Source organism: Apodemus sylvaticus, chromosome 4 (genome assembly GCF_947179515.1).
Source record: "Apodemus sylvaticus chromosome 4, mApoSyl1.1, whole genome shotgun sequence".
Lineage (NCBI taxonomy): Eukaryota > Metazoa > Chordata > Mammalia > Rodentia > Muridae > Apodemus > Apodemus sylvaticus.
Genome location: NC_067475.1, coordinates 87,742,106 through 87,761,550, shown reverse-complemented (window position 1 = coordinate 87,761,550; position 19,445 = coordinate 87,742,106).

Genomic DNA, 19,445 nt, shown 5'->3' with positions numbered 1-19,445 from the left:
TTTAAAACAGGCATCTAAAATGAACTGAAAAGACAAGGCAAATTCACCAGACTTATGTCAGGAGCACGCATGGCTCTGTTGAGAAAAACACCACCGTTTTAAGCAAAACACTCAATTTGTTGAAGATTGAGAAATAAGAGACTCTAAGCCTCCTTTGTACTGGGTGTTCCTGTGACTTCATTCATTCTCCTGCTTCTGTAGGTCTGAACTGGTTCTGACTTTCTTGTGGTCACCTTCCTTCCATCCTTCCTTCCTTCCTTCCTTCCTTCCTTCCTTCCTTCCTTCCTTCCTTCCTTCCTTCCTTCCTTCCTTCCTTCCTTCCTTCTTTCTTTCTTTCTTTCTTTCTTTCTTTCTTTCTTTCTTTCTTTCTTTCTTTCTTTCTTTCTTTCTTTCTTTCTTTCTTTCCTTCTTAGTTTTTTCTAAATTCTTTGTTTATATTCCAAAAATTCAAAAAATCATCAGATCGTACTACGAAAGCCTATACTCAACACAACTAGAGAATCTGGAGGAAATGGACAGTTTCCTAGACAGATACCAAACACCAAAATTAATTAAGGATCAAATAGATCATCTAAACAGTCCCATAACCCCTAAAGAAATAAAAGGGGTCATATAAAGTCTCCCAACCTAAAAAGCATGGGACCAGATGGTTTCAGTGCAGAATTCTATCAGACCTTCAAAGAAGACCTAACACCAATATTCGTCAAACTATTCCACAAAATAGAAACAGAAGGAACACTACCCAACTCTTTCTACAAAGCCACAATTACGCTGACACCAAAACCACACAAAGATCCAACAAAGAAAGAGAACTTCAGGCCAATTTCCCTTATGAATATCAATGCAAAGATACTCAATAAAATTCTTACCCACCGAATCCAAGAACACATCTAAATGATCACCCACCATTATCATGCAGGGATGGTTCAGTATAAGGAATCATCAGTGTTTCTTTCTTAAATGCCAAGTTCAGGTCAATGTCCCTAGACACTGACGCAGGAGCATTCATTATTTATTTTCAAGAGCTTTAAAAATTAGACTAGGCCTCTCTTGGATAACAAACCCTTATTTTGCTTATAATTTGGTATCTGTAATCAAATCATTACAAGTAAGATTTCATTTTGGTATTATGACATGACAAGATTGACTTCAAATGACATTGTTTCAGATTCCAATGCAGCAGAACAGGTTTTGTGCCTCATTCAGTCTAATGATCCCTCCTAATTGAACCACTTGGAAAATCTTTGTGGCCACAAGGGGAAAAAGCATATACTTACTGGCCAGGTCTGGTTTATATGTCCACATTGATACTGATTGTTGTGTCTTGAGAAACTCAACAAATTGGTTGGATAATCTTGACTTACAGGCTTTGCTCTGACAATGTTTGAAAGAACTGAGGTCCCATTCTTTTCCAGTATAGCAGTGTGTGTGTGTGTGTGTGTGTGTGTGCGTGTGTGTAGTACACTAATAAAGTTGTCATTGAAGAGTAACAGAGAAAGAGTGTGCAGGCCTGAAAAAGTGTGAGCTTACTTTACATACATGGGGGTAAGGTGGGGTGGGGTGGGTGTTGAAAGCCTCTGAAAGATGCCAACCTAGGAAACTTTTAACCCCTTAGTCCTGAAGTCACTGTTTAATTTTGTTCTCTCACTTTGAACCTTGTATATGTAGACATTGCTGTAGAAATAATTAGGTTGCCAAATACTGTGCTCCATGTTGTTTGGAAAGATGCTATTTGTAAAGTATCTAGGTGAGAAGCAATTAAGCCAGGATTATGAACTGCCTAGGTAAAGGCAGGAAGCAGGAGACCACTAGGCTGTAATTCTGTGGTACCCAGCATTTGTGGACAAAAAAGCAGCTACAGTAAAGGAGACTGAGAAGCAGTCACAGGAATGATAAAGAAAACCATGGCGGTCTATGACTTTATCACACTGGCACAAGGACTACGTCACCTTGGCCAAACTGGGTGTCTATGGGTGATTCCATAGTTTAAGCACATGCACAATGATGTATTGCTTTTAGGAAATAAATAGGAAGTTATGCTTAAGTATCTCTACTTTCTTTTCACATTATCCCTAAATATGTCTATTAAAAACTCACACCAGACATTGAGTTCTGACTTATGAAAGAGAATTATTATTTTTTTATATCAGTCTGTAAGTCTTTGACCACAAGTTTCTGTTTTTAAAACTGAAGTAATCTGCTGAATACCACAGGAAGCTGCTTTTTTTTGAAAACAACTCAACTATTAAGTACAGAGTAAAAGATTCTTTCTTAAGAAAGATGGCTAGAGGGCTCAGTTAAAAGAATGTATTTCTTGTGCAGAGGATCCAAGTTGGGGTTCTGACCCCAATGCGGGGGCCGTTCACGACCCCCTGAAACTTCCGCTCCAGGGGCTCCTATGTTCTCTTCTGACCTCCCAGGAGGCTGCACTCGTGCATATATGTCTACACACAGACACACACATACAGATTTTTTTTTAAAGAAAACTGACAAGAAAAAATTTTGACAGTTAATGACTAGACATATTTTTGATTGGATGCTCTTTAGTCTAATTTTCAGTGAGTACTCTAAGTCATTCTGATTGTATGTCTCAATAAGCTTTGTAAATATTTTAAATAAGAAGCACTTTTCATAAGCTTTTCATTCATTCATTGGTGATGGGGGTGGAGCTCCGTACTTTCTATGTGCTAAGCTGGTCTCTCCCATTGACTTACATGCCTGGCTCAGGTTGGTAGTCAACTCCCGTAACATTTGACTTAGAATTACTCATTTAGAGTTAGTTCTTGAGTCTACATAACTGGAGTTATCAGCAAAATAGAACTAGAGAATAATTTAGGGATGCGGTTTGTGTTGCAAGTTTTTAGGAAGGAGTTAATGAAGCCGGAGAACATCTTCTGGCATCTATTTCTTGTCTATCTAATGAGCTTATGTTCTTATGTTTTGACTCTTTAATTACAGACATTGAAAAACAAATCATTGGCTGAAAAGTTTCAAGCATAAAATTGGCACTTTCCAAGTACTAAAGCACTACGCAGATTTTTGCAGGGCTGTTCAGTTCTCAGCATATCGTCACCTGTGTGTAACTCCTATAGTCACACCACATAAACTTTAAAGCCCTCTAGGAAGGTGCTGCCTGCTTCTGATGACAGTCTTTCATTCTCTTTTGTTCTTTTCATATCTTGTTCCAAGCTATTGCTGTCAGTTACCAACCACCAGAGTCTTATTTCCTTGAGTGATTTTTTTTTTATAGAAAAGAAATTCAATTTACAAAAATAAAGCAAAACTCAAGTTATACACTGAAACACAACTGAAAAGAGACCTGCAGGGGCCCGCTGTCTGCACACGTGTCCTTTCTCAGGGCCCCAAGGCCAAGGATATTAGAGACTTTACAATGACTCTCAAGGTTTTCTTCGTGTCAGATTTTCAGTTTAGGCTTATTGTTTTTTTCTGGTTTTAGCTGACAAGATAAAATTGTGTATACAGTTGAATACTATAATACTTTAAAATATGTGTATGTTATAGAATGTCTTAATCAATTAAATAGTATAGGTCTTACTTTGTGTATATTTTAATTGCTGAAAACACTTTAAATCCACTCAGAAAATGTTAAGAGTGCAAAACATTATTAACTATGGTCAGTCTTACTCTGTTCTGCCTATCCACCGAAATTTTATTTCCTTTGACCATTTAGTTCAGATCCCACATGTAAAGAAAAGTCTGCAGTATTTCTTTCTGTGCCTGGCCTATTTCATTTAGCATTCTGTCTAGGTCTACTGACATGTCACAAATCATAGATCGGTCCAATACACCCATCTAAATAAACTCTGCTGCTATGCAATACACAATAAGAAACTGAATCATGTAAAACAAAGTCTCAAAACACAAAGCATTCAAGTTCTCACCTAAATGAGTTTTTAAGATAAAATAACAATTTATAATTATACATGCAAGAAAAGAACAAAAGCTTACATTATAAATGAGTACAAGTAGCTCATTAATGGGAATCCCTGACTAAATATAGAAAAGCTGAACCATGACTTCAATTCAGAATGTTCTAGAAGACATTTGAAAAACCACACAAATTAAAAAACATATGAAAAATATTAGACTGTAGAAAGAATGTTTGAGTTAAGGCTTCAGGGAGAAGATAGGGAAATTAAACTTCAGAAACTATATTCATGAAATAAAATACCTTTAAAAGAGAGAAAAGAAATGCAGTAAGATGTAAGTACGGGATTACATGTCAAAGCACACAGAAGGCAGAGGCAAGAGAATTTCTGCTGTGAGGTTAGCCATCCTGAGCTGCAGAATGACATCCTGCCGCCACCTCCCTCCCACCACCAAAACAGCAGAAGGCTACAACGCTGGTGTGTTTGAAAGTCTCTATGAAACCACAGATTTTGTGGCAACTAAAATTATTTCTTCATAAAATTCTAAACGAACTCAGGTGACATTACAAATGTACAAGGAAAAAGTTTCACATTTTCATAACAAAATAATATGATTAGGATTCAAAAAAGTGGAAAGTTAGGAGGCTTTCATAACAAAATATAACTACTCTTATGATTATAAAGATGAAAACTCGATGCTATTACATTTTAGAGATTATTATGAAAATAACCATTGTTTTAAGTTATATATATATATATATATACATACATATATATGTATATATATATATAATTCTATCAGTGAATCCTCTACCCTCTTATACTTTAGATGAAGATTCACAATATGGCCCGTGTCAGTCTGGGACTCCTGGCCTCTGTCTCAGCCTCCTGAGTGCTGGATTACAGTGCATCCTCAGACCTGTCCAGGAAAATTCCTGATTCCTGTCTTACTGCTGGTCCACACCAGCTACCCAGGGCTGTGGTTCTATGATGTTCTCTTTTTACTCCAAGTTCTCTTCTGCCTTTCAGCCTTCTTGTCCTACTATTGTCCCTCCAGGTCAATTTATCTTTTAACTTCATGGCACCTGCTGTTTGAAGTGACACAGATCTTCAATCCAAGTGTCTAACCAGTGTGCCACCCCTCCTCTCTTGGCACATCTCCATTTGGCTTTCACCCCACCAGATTCTAGGCGAACTGTAATTAATCTTACAAACAGATCTCTCTCTCTCTCTCTCTCTCTCTCTCTCTCTCTCTCTCTCTCTCTCTCTCTCTCTCTTTCTCTCTCTCTCTCTCTCTCTGTGTGTGTGTGTGTGTGTGATACTGTAATCACATGTTTGAGGCTTGGGCATTCTATTTAAGAATGCCACAGATCACAACGTTCACAGGTGTGGCACTGGCATCAATTCAGTATCAGTACCACCACTACTAGACGATTCCTGAGGCAAATGTGGTCACGTTGCTGTGCTATCTCATGCTGTCCTGTTCTCTAGTGTTGTTCAGCTTGCACCAACCTTGGCACCCTGGCAGTGTTTCCGAATACCCGCTTCCTCAGAAGTTCAGCCTCATGCACTGAACTCTGCGTTTGCTTCTCAAACACTCGAAGCTTTGCTAAGGTTTCCTGTTTTTTTTTTTTTTTTTTTTTTGTGACTATTTTCCCACAGTCGTTCTAATACTAGGTATTATTCCAAATTTATCCAGATATTTTGTTATTTCTGTATAGACTTAAGAACCAATTGGTAGCTGGGCAGTGGTGGTGCACACCTGTTATCCCAGCACTCTGGGAAGCAGAGGCAGGTGGATTTCTGAGTTCAAGGCCAGCCTGGTCTACAGAGTGAGTTCCAGGACAGCCAGGGCTACACAGAGAAACCCTGTCTCGAAAAAACCAAATCCAAAAAACAAAAAACAAAACAACAAAAGAAAAAACAAAAAAAAAAAGAAAAAAAAAGAAAAAGAAGAAGAACCAATTTGTATATTCCCTGAGAAATTCTGGAGTAACTCCATGATGACTAAATTAAATTAAATTTCATCAGCATGTTTTTTTGTTTGTTTGTTTGTTTTGTTTTTTGTTCTATCTTCCCTAGAAAGCTTCCTTCTTGTGGTTTTGTAAGCATCACAGACTCCAGGTTGTTTTTTCTCCACAACCCAACAGGGACTTTTAAACCCAGTCTTTTGACCCTTTCCCTATTATCTTACTTTCTTAAAAAAATAAGACATTTTTTTTCTTTTTTATTCGATATATTTTTTATTTACATTTCAAATGATTTCCCCTTTTCTAGACCCTCCACTCCCCGAAAGTCCCATAAGCCCCCTTCTCTCCCCCTGTCCTCCCACCCACCCCTTCCCACTTCCCCGTTCTGGTTTTGCCCTATACTTCTTCACTGAGTCTTTCCAGAATAAGGGGCCACTCCTCCTTTCTTCTTGTACCTCATTTGATGTATGGATTATGTTTGGGGTATTCCAGTTTTCTAGGTTAATATCCACTTATTAGTGAGTGCATACCATGAGTCACCTTTTGAGTCTGGGTTACCTCACTTAGTATGATGTTTTCTAGCTCCATCCATTTGCCTAATGAACACATAAACAGATAAAAATTATATGAATTACTGGAGTATACTCTGATACTTCAATTTAAGCATACATTGCACGTTTAAGTCAGGTTACACATATCTTCCCAAATACTATGTCTTTATGATGATAACATTCAAAATCTCATTTCTGGCTTGGAAAAGTCAACAGTATATTAACGAGTGTTATGTATAGATACATGCCACACTAAAACTTTTTTGTTCTTTTTTTCCCCTGGGGGAGGGAAATCGCTTGTCCAGGACGGAATGCACAAAGGCCATGTGCTCACGTGGTCAGCATGCTATCTACTGCTGAGGCTGAGTCACATCCCCTGGGTTTGCAGCTATCTAACTGTAGCCCAGAAGGCACTGATTAACCTCCCTATCTCCCCCTCCCTCTGCTCTCTGTAGCAGCTGGCCTTGAGTTATCTCTTCTCACAGCTACATTCTCTCTCTCTTTTTTATTAGATATATTCTTTATTTACATTTCAAATGTTGTCCCCTTTCCTGGTTCCCCCTCCCCCCAAAATCCCATAAGCCATCTCCCTTTCCCCAATCAGCCCTCCCCTGCTTCCCTGTCCTGGTATTCCTCTACACTATGGCATCAAGTCTTTCCAGGGCCTCTCCTCTATTACATTCTCTCAGCTACAAAAGGTTGCCCATAACCTCTAAAGGAAGAATATCAGAAATCTCTCAGAAGTCTTATGGATGGGCTACTGTTTTCACACTGGTTCAAGATCCAACATTGATTCTAGTGAAAACCAGGATCTCTTTTATTTCTAGCATATAAGTACCCAGATAAAGAGCCACGATTTAAGGCAAAAATAAAAGACATTGTGTACCCCCAGTCTTTGCTCCTAACCACAGGAAGATCCAAAGGTAGCAAATGCTGTTTGTTATTCTACATATTGTAAGAGAAATTCACAAAGCAATAATGAAGCTTAGAAAACATTGTCATCTAACTTTGTGAACTGTGGACTCAAGAAACCCAGCTTTTATCTCAAAAGGGTAAGAGTTTCTTTCTTTTGGAGCCAAGTACTAGGGACCATGACCTTGGAACACGGATTTAGATCACTGCATATTATGCATTCCAATGTGGCAGCGGCTTTATGACATTTGTATGGTAGCATAATAAAGTTATAAATCAAGATGCATTTAAATACAGTGGTTGATTCATTAGGTATCTCAGATTAGGCCGCAAATGCTTTGTGCAGATATCCTTAGTTTTGAATTGTTTGATGATTGTTAATGCATTACAAAAGGTTTCACCTGATAGTTACAAGAATGTAAAGTCAGATACAGAAGTAGACGAGGGATGGCTATCACTGGCTGAAGATAGATGACCTGGGGTAAATTGTAAGGCCTTTAACTTGCAACATTCTGTCCTGCCCACAATCATTGAAGTTCTAATCAGCTTATCAACTTTGTAAGGTGCAGCTTCCTTGTAGCTTTTCTTTACAAACAAACAAGAGGAGATCTTGCCTGGATTTTATTATCTGGAACCTAGATGAGGGTCAAGGACTATTTGATCACCTGTGTTGAAGCTGGTGAGTTGCTCTGTCCGGAAAGGCAATGTTCCTAGTGTCCAGTAACTCATTTTGCATAAACAGAACCAGTGATAAGTCCCAGCCCAACTGCAGATTATACTTATTCTTCTGATATCTCTCTCAGAGATACTGACCTCAAGCATCATGAATTCATGTTCCTTGGGTCACTTTATTTGTGTTTCCACCTAAGTGAAACCTTGAAACATACAAAAGCACCTGTCCCAGGGTGGCCTGGCTGGTCCCATCCGCTAGACTGCTAACATGAGCTGACTTGTCACTTAGTGCTATGCCTTGTGCTTTTCTTATTATCAAGAATGGTTTCACAGAATATCAATACATGACCAGCCCATGACCAAAAGAAATCAAGACACAAACAGTCAATTGCAGTCATGTTTGAACATGACTATAAATAGGACTCAAGTTATGAAATAGCAAGCATTCTCTACTCCTGGTGAACAGAATTGTCTGTGGTCTTTCTACCTGCAGGGTTTCATCAAGATGAGCAGAGGGGCAGGCAGACCTGCTACCTAACAGCTTATGATCCAGACCAAAAGAATGTGTTGTTTCCTAGTCTTCCCTAGAATCCCCTAACATGGACCTGAGTGCTCGCTCTCTCTCTCTCTGTCTCTCTCTCTCTCTCCCTCTCTCTCTCTCTCTCTCTGTGTGTGTGTATGCACATGCACATATGTGTAAAGGGACTCTATTGGAATGACTTTCTGGCTGCAGTCTAATTCAACAGAGACCCACTATGAATAGAAAGCCCAAGAATCTAGTGATTGCTCATTGGTTACACGAGGCTGTATGTCTCAGCTGGTTTTCTGTATAAGCTGGAATCCCAAAGAAGTAGGCTCTAGTGCCAGTGAAGGAATGGATGTGCTGGCGAAGTGAAGGCAAGCAGATGAAGAACCGACAAAACCTTCCTCCTTCCATTGTCCTTACATAGACTTCCAGCAGAAGGTATGGTCCAGAATAAAGGTGTGCTTTAAGATCTGGATTAAAGGTGTGTGTCATTTCTCCTCAAGATCTGGATCAAAAGTCCGTGTCTTCTAGCCTCAAGATACGGGTCAAAGACATGTTGTTGTCCTGCCTCAAGATGCAGCTAATAGGTGCACCCTCTATTTCTGGATTGTAGTTCATTCCAGATAGAGTCAAGGTTCACAACTGAGAATAATGGTCACAGGGTTACTATCACTGTGAGGTAACACGGGGGGGGGGGGGGGGGGAAGGGAGGAGGGAAGCAACTTGGGGAGGAAAGGGATTATTTGACTTACATCCCCTTATCACTGTTGCTCATTGAATGAGTCAGGACAGGAACTCAAGCAGGTCAGAGATTTGAAGGAAGGAGCTGATGCAGAGGCCATAGACAGGTGCTGCTTACTGGCTTGCTCAGCCTGTTTTTTTTACAGGACCCAGGGCCACCAGCCCAGGGGTGTTCCCACCCGTGATGAGCTGGGTCTCCCCCATCAATCACTGATTAAGAAAAGTCCCTTCATGCTTGCCTACAGCCCAATCTTATGGCATTTTTTTAGCTGAGACCCCCTCTTCTCCATGATTCTAGCCTGTGTCATGCTGACAAAAATCAGCCAGCCCCATACTGAGCTCTTTAATAGTAAGTTTTATTGAGAAGATTCTAAAACTTAATAACATGTGGAATCTCAGTGAATTTAAAACTCTTTATGTAGGTACCAGTTGAGTAAGAAAAGTGAAAGCTGTCACCATTTTCAATAGAAGAAAGAGCAATTTCATTTTTAAGGGAAGTAACTGTAATCAAACGTCTAGCCCACTTACCATTGTGTTGAATAAGCTAAATGTAGGAGAAAGTAATGTGGAACATAGGAATGAACCCCAGATTTTAGCAATGACTTTCAATATGATCACCCACTGCTTATGAAGTCATGCACTAGCATTAAATAGCATTACTTATTTTCACTTATGTGGACTTTTTAAAAAAACCAACCATATATAGCTATCTAATATGGATTAAATTCCAACATTTTATGATACATTTACTTTATCCTTTTTTTTTACATCAAGTATAGGAATTGCTACATTGATTCACTTTAGCTTTATGTTATTTTCATCCTGAGCACTAATTTTCTGAATGTATCTTAGAGCAAAGAGATACATAGGTGTCAGGAGCTCAAACTACAAGAGAAAACTAAGATTGCAGAGGAAATAAATGAATTGTATAACACAACAGGAAGTCCTTCGTAGACTTCCCTCTGAAGCCAGTCTAACATTATGAATATGCTTGGCAACAAATGAAATTTGATCAAGTAAGAAAACAAACAAACAAACAAACAAACAAACAAACCCACCCCTGAAAACCCACCAGGATTCTCTAGCTCCTGCTATTCCTTTACTAGGCATAAGGTGTAGTACACACACTATTCGACACTATTTTGGCCTCAGCAATCCTGGTTACCAGGCCTCTTCCTCCTCCATTCTCCTGCTGTCTCATTTTGCCAAAACCAGTTTTTCTGTTAGTTTTTTTTTTTTTTTTGTTTTGTTTGTTTGTTTGTTTTTTTTTTTTTTTTTTTTTTGCTTTGTCTTGTTTTCTCTCATGAGCAGTTTAGCCCGGCGAATGCTCACGGTGGGCACTCAGTCACACGAAGGCATGAATGAACAAACGAAAGCCTGGTCCAGTTTCTGACAGTATGTTCAGCACAAATAGAAGATGAAAGTGCCAAGTGTCTCTCTGTTTGGATTTCTTTCTTTCTTTCTTTCTTTTCTTTTCTTTTCTTTTCTTTTCTTTTCTTTTTTCTTTTTTTTTTTTTTTTTTTTTTTTTTTTTTTTTTTTGCGTCAGAGGAAATGCCTGCCCAGGACTATTCACTGTTTATAAAGTCTCAAGGATTTAGGCTTTGGTTTTTCTTTCCCAAACCTGATTGTTGTTTGAAAGGAAAATGTGAGAAGAAAAGGCCCAGAGCTAAGTGTCTTTGGGCTGTGCTGCTGGGTGTAAACTACAATCTTCAGTTCGGTTCCATTCTTTCTGCGTTGCTTCTGGCAAATGTTGGATCCTTGCTTTGCCTCAACAGTCTGTGCCCGGGGCATTGTTTACCATGCCTTCTTTTTTCCAATCTCTCTCTAAAACAAAGAGATATATTAAACTGACAAATGTCTGTGGATACATTTTTAGTTTATGTGCTTTGATATAGAACAGCACTACTTCTTGTTCTCACACCCAGTCTAACCACAGGAATGCTGAATGATCAGATTCTTCTTGGCTTAAAAAATATTTATCAAGGACATTCTTTAAATGAAGCAAGAGCAAACTTGCATACCATGTGGATACCTGAATGTCTGAAGCTGAGTGGACACTTGCTGTGCATAAAAAGCAATGACATGAAATATCAGTACTGAAATCACCTTTCTCATCATACAGACAACATTTTTTGGGGGGGCAATAGATGGCCAATTAAACTGCTATAGGCAAGATAGAAATGAGAGAAATAGTTCAAACTATTTAAATGTAAATGTACCAAGGTTTGGTGCTTGTTTGGCTTGGTGATTTGAAGGAGAAGGAAAAAGTGAGTATGGTTTTGGTCGTTTACCTCAGGAAAAGTGGAAGCATGCAAGATAGAGAGTGAGTGGGTTTAGATGAGAAAGTGATGAGTTCAGCTTGGAATACTTTGACCTTAAATCCTTCCAAGAATCTGGGCTTTGGTAGAAATGTAAACTATTTGGTTATGGAGGAAGCTGAGGACTGGAAAATAGATTTGGGAGTCATTAGCATTTAGGTTAAAATACAAAAGTCTTACAGGAATAACAAAGTCGGATTTTGTGCATTTTGCACATGTCTGTGTATCTAGTCTATGTTCTCAATAAGACTCTCAAGTAGATGTTTTAACTCATGCAAATGAATGAGGACCTTGTATTCACATTGAAAAATCTTTATTCTAAAATTTCCATAGTTTGCAATTTCCCAATGGACCAGATATTTCTAAAGTTCAAAGTCATATACTTGTTTGATAAACTCCTTTGTTTCTCCTTTATTATTTTACAATCCAAGAAAATGAACTTTGCCAAGATACTTAGCTGACAATAAGTCAAGTCAAAGTCACACAACCAAGATCAGGATTAGAAAGAAGCTATTGAAAAGCACTCTGTTTCATTTAACTGAAGATGGTAACGATGTTTCTCTGCAGATTTTATTTTCAGGTTAACTCATAAAAATTCATGTTTTCTTGGGACATGAAACACCCTAGTACAAATATTGATAAAATGCTAGTTAGACTTCCAACCCATTTTAACAAGGATTTCTAAATTGCAAAGGAAAGGAAGGGGGCATTTTTTATAAATAAATTCTATATACCTTCATATTATCCTGAGGATGTTAAAAAGATGAGCACTCATTATAACTTTATGATAATTACAATGTTAAAATGAGCAGCAACAATTCAAAAGGGAAATGGGGATCTATGATTAAATACCCTTTTAGTTTAACTTTGAAACAAACAAATTTGAAAATAATTTCTATTAGTAGTGACAGACACTGACATTATACACTACCGACAATTTTTGTTTTCTCAAACATGTGCATGTGTTTTAGACTCAAAAAAAAAAAAAACCCTTCAAGTTTTTAGAGATAAAAAGCAGTTTCTTTCTTTCTTTCTTTTTTTAACCACTCTCAGGATGAAATAAGGAAACATCTACTCCCTCCAAGGAGGCAGAGGTCCCACAGAATCTCAGTTGACCTACTTCACAGTGCTCTCTTAAACATGCTGAGCTAGCATAAGTGTGGTTATGTAGATTTTCTATTTAAAGAATAACTCAAGATGCTCATTGTTCAGTGATAATTAAATTGTAGTAACAATTTTTCAAAGAAGATGCAAGTTTCTCCTTCAAGTTTTTGCAAGAGCCAGGACTTTATGATGCACAGAGATACTTGGGAAAGCGCCAGTTCTTTGCCCTCTCTGGGGCATCCAAGATGGTTTTTATTACCTTGAATTAAGAATCAGCATTTGAATTCATGTCTTTTCTCTGAAGTTTGCTGCCCTCTAGTGACTGGCTTCTCCAGTTCAAGCCTATGCAATATGTAATTAATTAAATTATTATCCAAATTAAATAATTACAAAAGATCAATATTTGCAAACTTGCAACACTGATATAAACCATTAGCTTTTCTTAATACCACAGTCTCTGAGTGTGAAATTTAGGGTCATTCAACAGAAACAATGAAATAGTTAAAAAGAGAAACACAACTTCACGTTATTGAGTCATGCAGCTATCATCTGGATGAGTATTTCAGGGATTAAGAAATTAAATAAGATCCATACTTACTGTAGTCATAGTTTTCTCAGATCTTTAAGCTCAGTTATACCATATTGAGTCTAATTATTACCAAAGAAAATAATTAAAAACGAACTAAACTAAGTGTAATTATTCTTACACAGTTGTTAAAAACTTTGAAATAAATGGCATCAGAAATTAGGAATTCATCACACCATCTCAAGTCAAGAAATTCTTATAAGATATGCATATATATCTGTGGACATACCTACATACAGCATCCATGCCCATTGCTGTGTGTTTGTGTGTGTTCACAGAACTATGTGCTTCAGTACTTTCATAACAAATAGAAAAATGCTGATATTGATTCTCCTGGTTCTATAAATATTTTCTCTTATCCCATGGTTCAGATTTTATTAATAGTGCCTTTAAAATAGTATAATATGTAATTTTGATGGTAAAATAGAAAAAAACCCTCACAGTTTATATAGTAGCACAACATGCTCAGATGTGTGGTAGATAGGCCTCCTACACATAAACTACTGTGGTGCACATGAAACACAGTGGGAAGCACTAAGACAGAAGAAGAGTACAATTCAGAAAAGGGTTTTTCACCTCTGGTAAATGAGTGTCCATGACTGATGACTAATCTACAGGAGAAATCAATGGACAGGAACTGTGTGTGCATTTGTGACAGAGAGTGCATTTGGACAGAGGCAGGAGTATGATTTTCACATAGCTTTGCTTGGCATTGCAGCTCGGGCTTATAGACATGGAGTGCTCGGCTGGACAGCCACCTCACTATCATAAAAATTCATGGTCCAAGGCACGATTTCAATCACTGCAACTTTCCTGAAGGTGAAAAATAAAATTCCTCCTTGAATGCTCTGAATGGGAAGATCTAGGACACAGTATCTATGGTACATTAGTGAATGCAGAGGAATGGGATTCTTCAGAATTTCATGTTGTCTTATTGTGTCTGCTCTCACATTTTTCTGGTGATTTATGTGCATGGGCCTGACAGTTTAGGGACATGCGCTGTCCCTGAATTCATGTGCACAAAGACAATGCCTGAATAGTTGGCAGTTATCACCCCTTCCTTTTTGAAACATTAGACTTTCCTTCCCAAGTAGGCATTTCCTGGAGCTTTGACCAATCTCTTCACCCATCTGTCCTTGCTTCAGAGACGTTCTCTCTACGCGTCCCATTTTACAGACTCTCTCTCCAGCTCTTCCTGTTTCCTCAGCTTCCCTTGGGTCTGAATTTCAAGTGGCTTTCTGGTCTATTATCAAAATCAACACAATTATTAACAATAATAAGTTCCTTATCACTGAGGGAGATCAAAGGACTTGACAGCCTGTTTAGTAAGCCAAAGAGGTAGAGCTATAGATATTAGCCAGTCCAATCTTACCTGCCAGGCTTCATGGGATAAGAGTTAAAAACCCTGTCCTCTGCCCACTAGCCTGGACAGTAGGGTTTCTAGCGCACCAGTTCCATGTCCCCCATAAACTTCTGGTGTCTCTCCAATGTGATTGCTGTTGAGGTTTCTTCAGTCATCATAGCATTCAATCATGAAGCCAATAAGAAGAACTCATGTTAGGTGGTCTACAGAGTTCCAGAACAGCCAGGGCTACACAGTGAGTCTTTTGTCACAAACAAACATTCCAAACCAGCCACCCCCAAACCCAAAATGGCCATTTTGTTCTTTGCTATAGGTTTTGCATTGTAATAACTTCCCTTTTCTTTTTAAAACGGTTTTAATCGAGGTTATTTATAACCATGTTTTAAAATGTCAAGGATGTCTGTAAGATTTATAAGCAAAAATAGCAGACTTTCCCCATAGTTCTTTCTTTCTGTGCTTAAGAACTGCTTCAAGAGAACAAAATTAAAAAAAAAAATCAAAGATGTTTAAACCATATCTTCTGAGTTTCATTCACATCCCTGCATTCAGAACAGCAGCGTACACTTTGTCTTGTCACTTCCCTTTTAGAGAATCGTTCTTTGCTTCCTTCTTGGGCCACAGGAGTTTGTTTCTGTAAAATGATAATTTTTTCCTCTTGTCATCCTTTTCCTATCCTTAATGTCATTAATTTGCTGTCTGGTGACTGGGCGCTCAGTGCTTTCGTTATTCCAGTTTGGCTTAAATATGAATTCAGTTGTATTTACCTGTCACTCATTGGCCCACAGGAGCTTGATATGGTTACACATCCTCTCGTGTCACGTAAGCTTTCATAGAAAGTGGTAGGCAGTCATGTTTAGTTTTTGTAATCAAGTTCTGGTGCCTCTAGCTTTGCTTCAGTCGCAGATACCTGGAGAGCAGAGGAAATCCACCTCCCAAGCATTGCTCCCATTGGGTGATTAGCCAACTTCTTGTTAGTCTCAGAGACTTTCTTCCTGGTGTCTGTCAGCACAGCTCTGACAGGGCAAATCTTTCTGATCATATCCTCTTTCATAGCTTCCATGTAGAGCATGTGTTGTCATGGTGAGTGGAATCTTCCCTTTTAGAGCTGCTGTCTGAATTTCACATTTCCTCTTCATGTTTATTCTGTAATTTCAACAGACTTCTTGTAGTTTCTTAAAATGAATCACAATGATAATCTCCCCTTTCCTTCCTTTCCTCCCTTTCCCTTTCATTCCCCTCCAACCCCCCACTCTCCCCTCCATTCATTCCCCTCCTTTCCCCTCCCCTCTTTCTTTCCCTTCCTCTCTCCTCTACTTCCCGCCCCCCCCCCACTTTTCCCCTCTTCTCCTATCCTTCTCCCTTCTCCCCCTCTTCTGCTTCTCTCTTTCTGCCTGCTTCTTTCCCTTCATTTCTTTTGGAACTTGTCTGTATAAGAAAGTGAGCAGTGTGACTGTGTCTTTTTACTACAGCTGCAGTCTGTCTGCATTTTCAGTTCTTGAGTGGGCGTAGGTCTTTGCTGAACACTGAAAGCATAGTTGCCTGTTTGTCTAGTTCAATACTGCTGCTTAGGTATCTGATACCACACTGGTTTTGTGCTATGCCCTCTATCTCAGGTCCCTGAACATCTATAGCCTTGTTAAGCACCTTTTCAGTTACAGCAGTGTCTTTCTAGCCTCTAAGCCTGGCTCCCTTTGCCTCCATTTATCTGGTTTTCCCCACTGTCCCTGTTACAGACCTCTCTTATTTGACTGTTGGAACTCTAATAACAAACCTCTACATTTTCATGTCTCGTTACCTATTTTCCACTTTGTCTTTAGATTATATATTTTGGGAGGCTCTCTCTCTCTCCTCTCTTAGAAAATAATGTAAACACTTTACTGTAAAGAATTCTCTATCAGAAACATCACACAGCTGAATTAACAAAGCCATAAAATAAGCACTCAATCAGACCCAAAGTCTATGCAACGTAGTGAGCTTCTATACAGTTACAGCAGCCCTTCTTAAGCTGTGAGTTTCATCTGAAACTGTAATTTCATAAAGAATTTGTGAAATCCATCCTTGTCTCCTTGTACTAAGCTCAAATCCAAATGGATCAAGGACCTCCACATAAAGCCAGACACTCTGAAGCTAATAGAAAAGAAACTGGGGAAGACCCTTGAGGACATCGGTACAGGGAGAAAGTTTCTGAACAGAACACCAATAGCGTATGCTCTAAGAGCAAGAATTGACAAATGGGACCTCATAAGGTTACAGAGTTTCTGTAAGGCAAAGGACACCATCAAGAGGACAGATCGGCAACCAACAAATTGGGAAAAGATCTTCACCAATCCTACATCAGATAGAGGGCTAATATCCAATATATATAAAGAACTCAAGAAGTTAGACTCCAGAAAACCGAACAACCCTATTAAAAAATGGGGTACAGAGTTAAACAAAGAATTCTCACCTGAAGAACTTCGGATGGCGGAGAAGCATCTTAAAAAATGCTCCACTTCATTAGTCATTAGGGAAATGCAAATCAAAACAACCCTAAGATTTCATCTTACACCAGTCAGAATGGCTAAGATTAAAAATTCAGGAGACAGCAGGTGTTGGAGAGGGTGCGGAGAAAGAGGAACACTCCTCCACTGCTGGTGGGGTTGCAAATTGGTACAACCACTCTGGAAAGCAGTCTGGCGGTTCCTCCGAAAACTGGGCACCTCACTTCCAGAAGATCCTGCTATACCACTCCTGGGCATATACCCAGAGGATTCCCCACCATGTAATAAGGATACATGCTCTACTATGTTCATAGCAGCCCTATTTATAATTGCCAGATGCTGGAAAGAACCCAGGTATCCCTCAACAGAAGAGTGGATACAAAAAATGTGGTATATCTACACAATGGAGTACTATTCAGCCATTAGAAACAATGAATTCATGAAATTCTTAGGCAAATGGATGGAGCTAGAGAACATCATACTAAGTGAGGTAACCCAGACTCAAAAGGTGAATCATGGTATGCACTCACTAATAAGTGGTTATTAACCTAGAAAACTGGAATACCCAAAACATAATCCACACATCAAATGAGATACAAGAAGAAAGCAGGAGTGGTCCCTGGTTCTGGAAAGACTCAGTGAAACAGTATTTGGCAAAACCAGAACGGGGAACTGGGAAGGGGTGGGAGGGAGGACAGGGGAAGAGAAGGGGGCTTACGGGACTTTCGGGGAGGGGGGGGCTAGAAAAGGGGAAATCATTTGAAATGTAAATAAATTATATCAAATAAAAAAAAAAGACAAAAAAAAAAAAGAATTTGTGAAATCAATACTTGACAGATAAAACTGGAGAAAGAGTTCACTTGCATCCTCCTTCATAGCTTCCATCGTACTTGAGGACTCATCTACCGGCCTCTTTCCTTCATCTTGTCCTTTCTCTCAAAAATCTCATTCGTTTCTAATTTGCTTATTTATTTACTGAAATAAGATAAAATTTGTTTTTAAATATGTGTTTTGGATCACATGGGACTAGAGTTATAGGACATTGTGAGCTGTTCAAAGTGTATGTCAGGAATCCAACTGCTGTCCTCTGCAAGAATAATATGCACTGTTAGCCTCTCTTAACCTCCGAGGTACCTTATCTTTTACCCACGGTCCTCAATTTCCTATTGACTTAGTTTTCTTCTCCCAGGCTGTTAATTTCCAAGATCTTATAAATTGAAATGTTTTCCCATTTAAACATGATATTCATCATATTCAATTTTTAGTATTAAAATTGTATGATTCTCTTTCTGCTTTTGCCTCTGTTTCTGTCTGTTGTCTGTCTCTCTGTCTTTGTCTCTGTGTTTGTCTTTCTCTTTTGAATTGGATAGTTACAGTCTTGCTATATAGCTCAGACTATTCTATCTCAGACTTATATAGCATCGGCTAGACATGAACTCATGAACCTCATGTCTCAGTTTCCTGAGTGTGGGATACATGTGCACGATTTACTTTGCATCTCTTGAAGGTTTCTGATCACAGGAATGCTGTGGATGCACTGTTCCTGCTGCCCTGCATTGATTCTGTTCTACATGACTGAGTCTTATTTGGTTTCTCAGCTCTCAGTAATGTCATAGATTCCTCCATCTGTAGCTGTTATTTGTCATTTAAGAGTGAGTCCTAAGATGCTGTTTAGAGACATTGTGTGTACATTCAAAACTTAATGTTAGCAGTCTTTCTTGTAGTTATAGACAGAAACCCAGTTCTTATCCTGAGGGAATTACCCTCCCATTCACTTTTGAGGAAAAGACTAAATGCCAGCGATATGGAAAAGTGGGTGAACGTCTGGAATGGGATTCCCATTCTCTGTGTAGTCCTTGACAAAATTACCCTGATTTCAGTGTGGGTCCCATCTTTGGGTTTGTTTAATGTGTCTGACTTCTAGGCCTAGAAAGAGACTATATCACACCCATCTGTTGTGCGTAGACGAGGTCTGAGGTCTCTGAGGGAATGGAAACACTGACGTGCTTCTCACAGAAGGTTCAGTCTGGTGCTGGCTGTTTCCCAGGTCCGTGTTTTAGGCCACCCGATGCTCTAGCTTGTGGAGCTCCCTCCGCTTCCTTGCTCTGCTCCTGCAGGCACCATCTTCCTTCTCCCTTTGATCTTTATTTTCTGCTTTACATCTTTCAATATTTCTCTGCTTCTCAGTTTTTTATTGCTTGACTTGGCTTCCCTTTTAAAACTGCGTACACTTAAAGTTCATGTGCTACATACTTATGGGATTGTAAGAAGTAAAAGGCCAATCCACGCAATTCAGCAAAAATTTCTTCCTCCTCTTTTCCCCCATTTCTA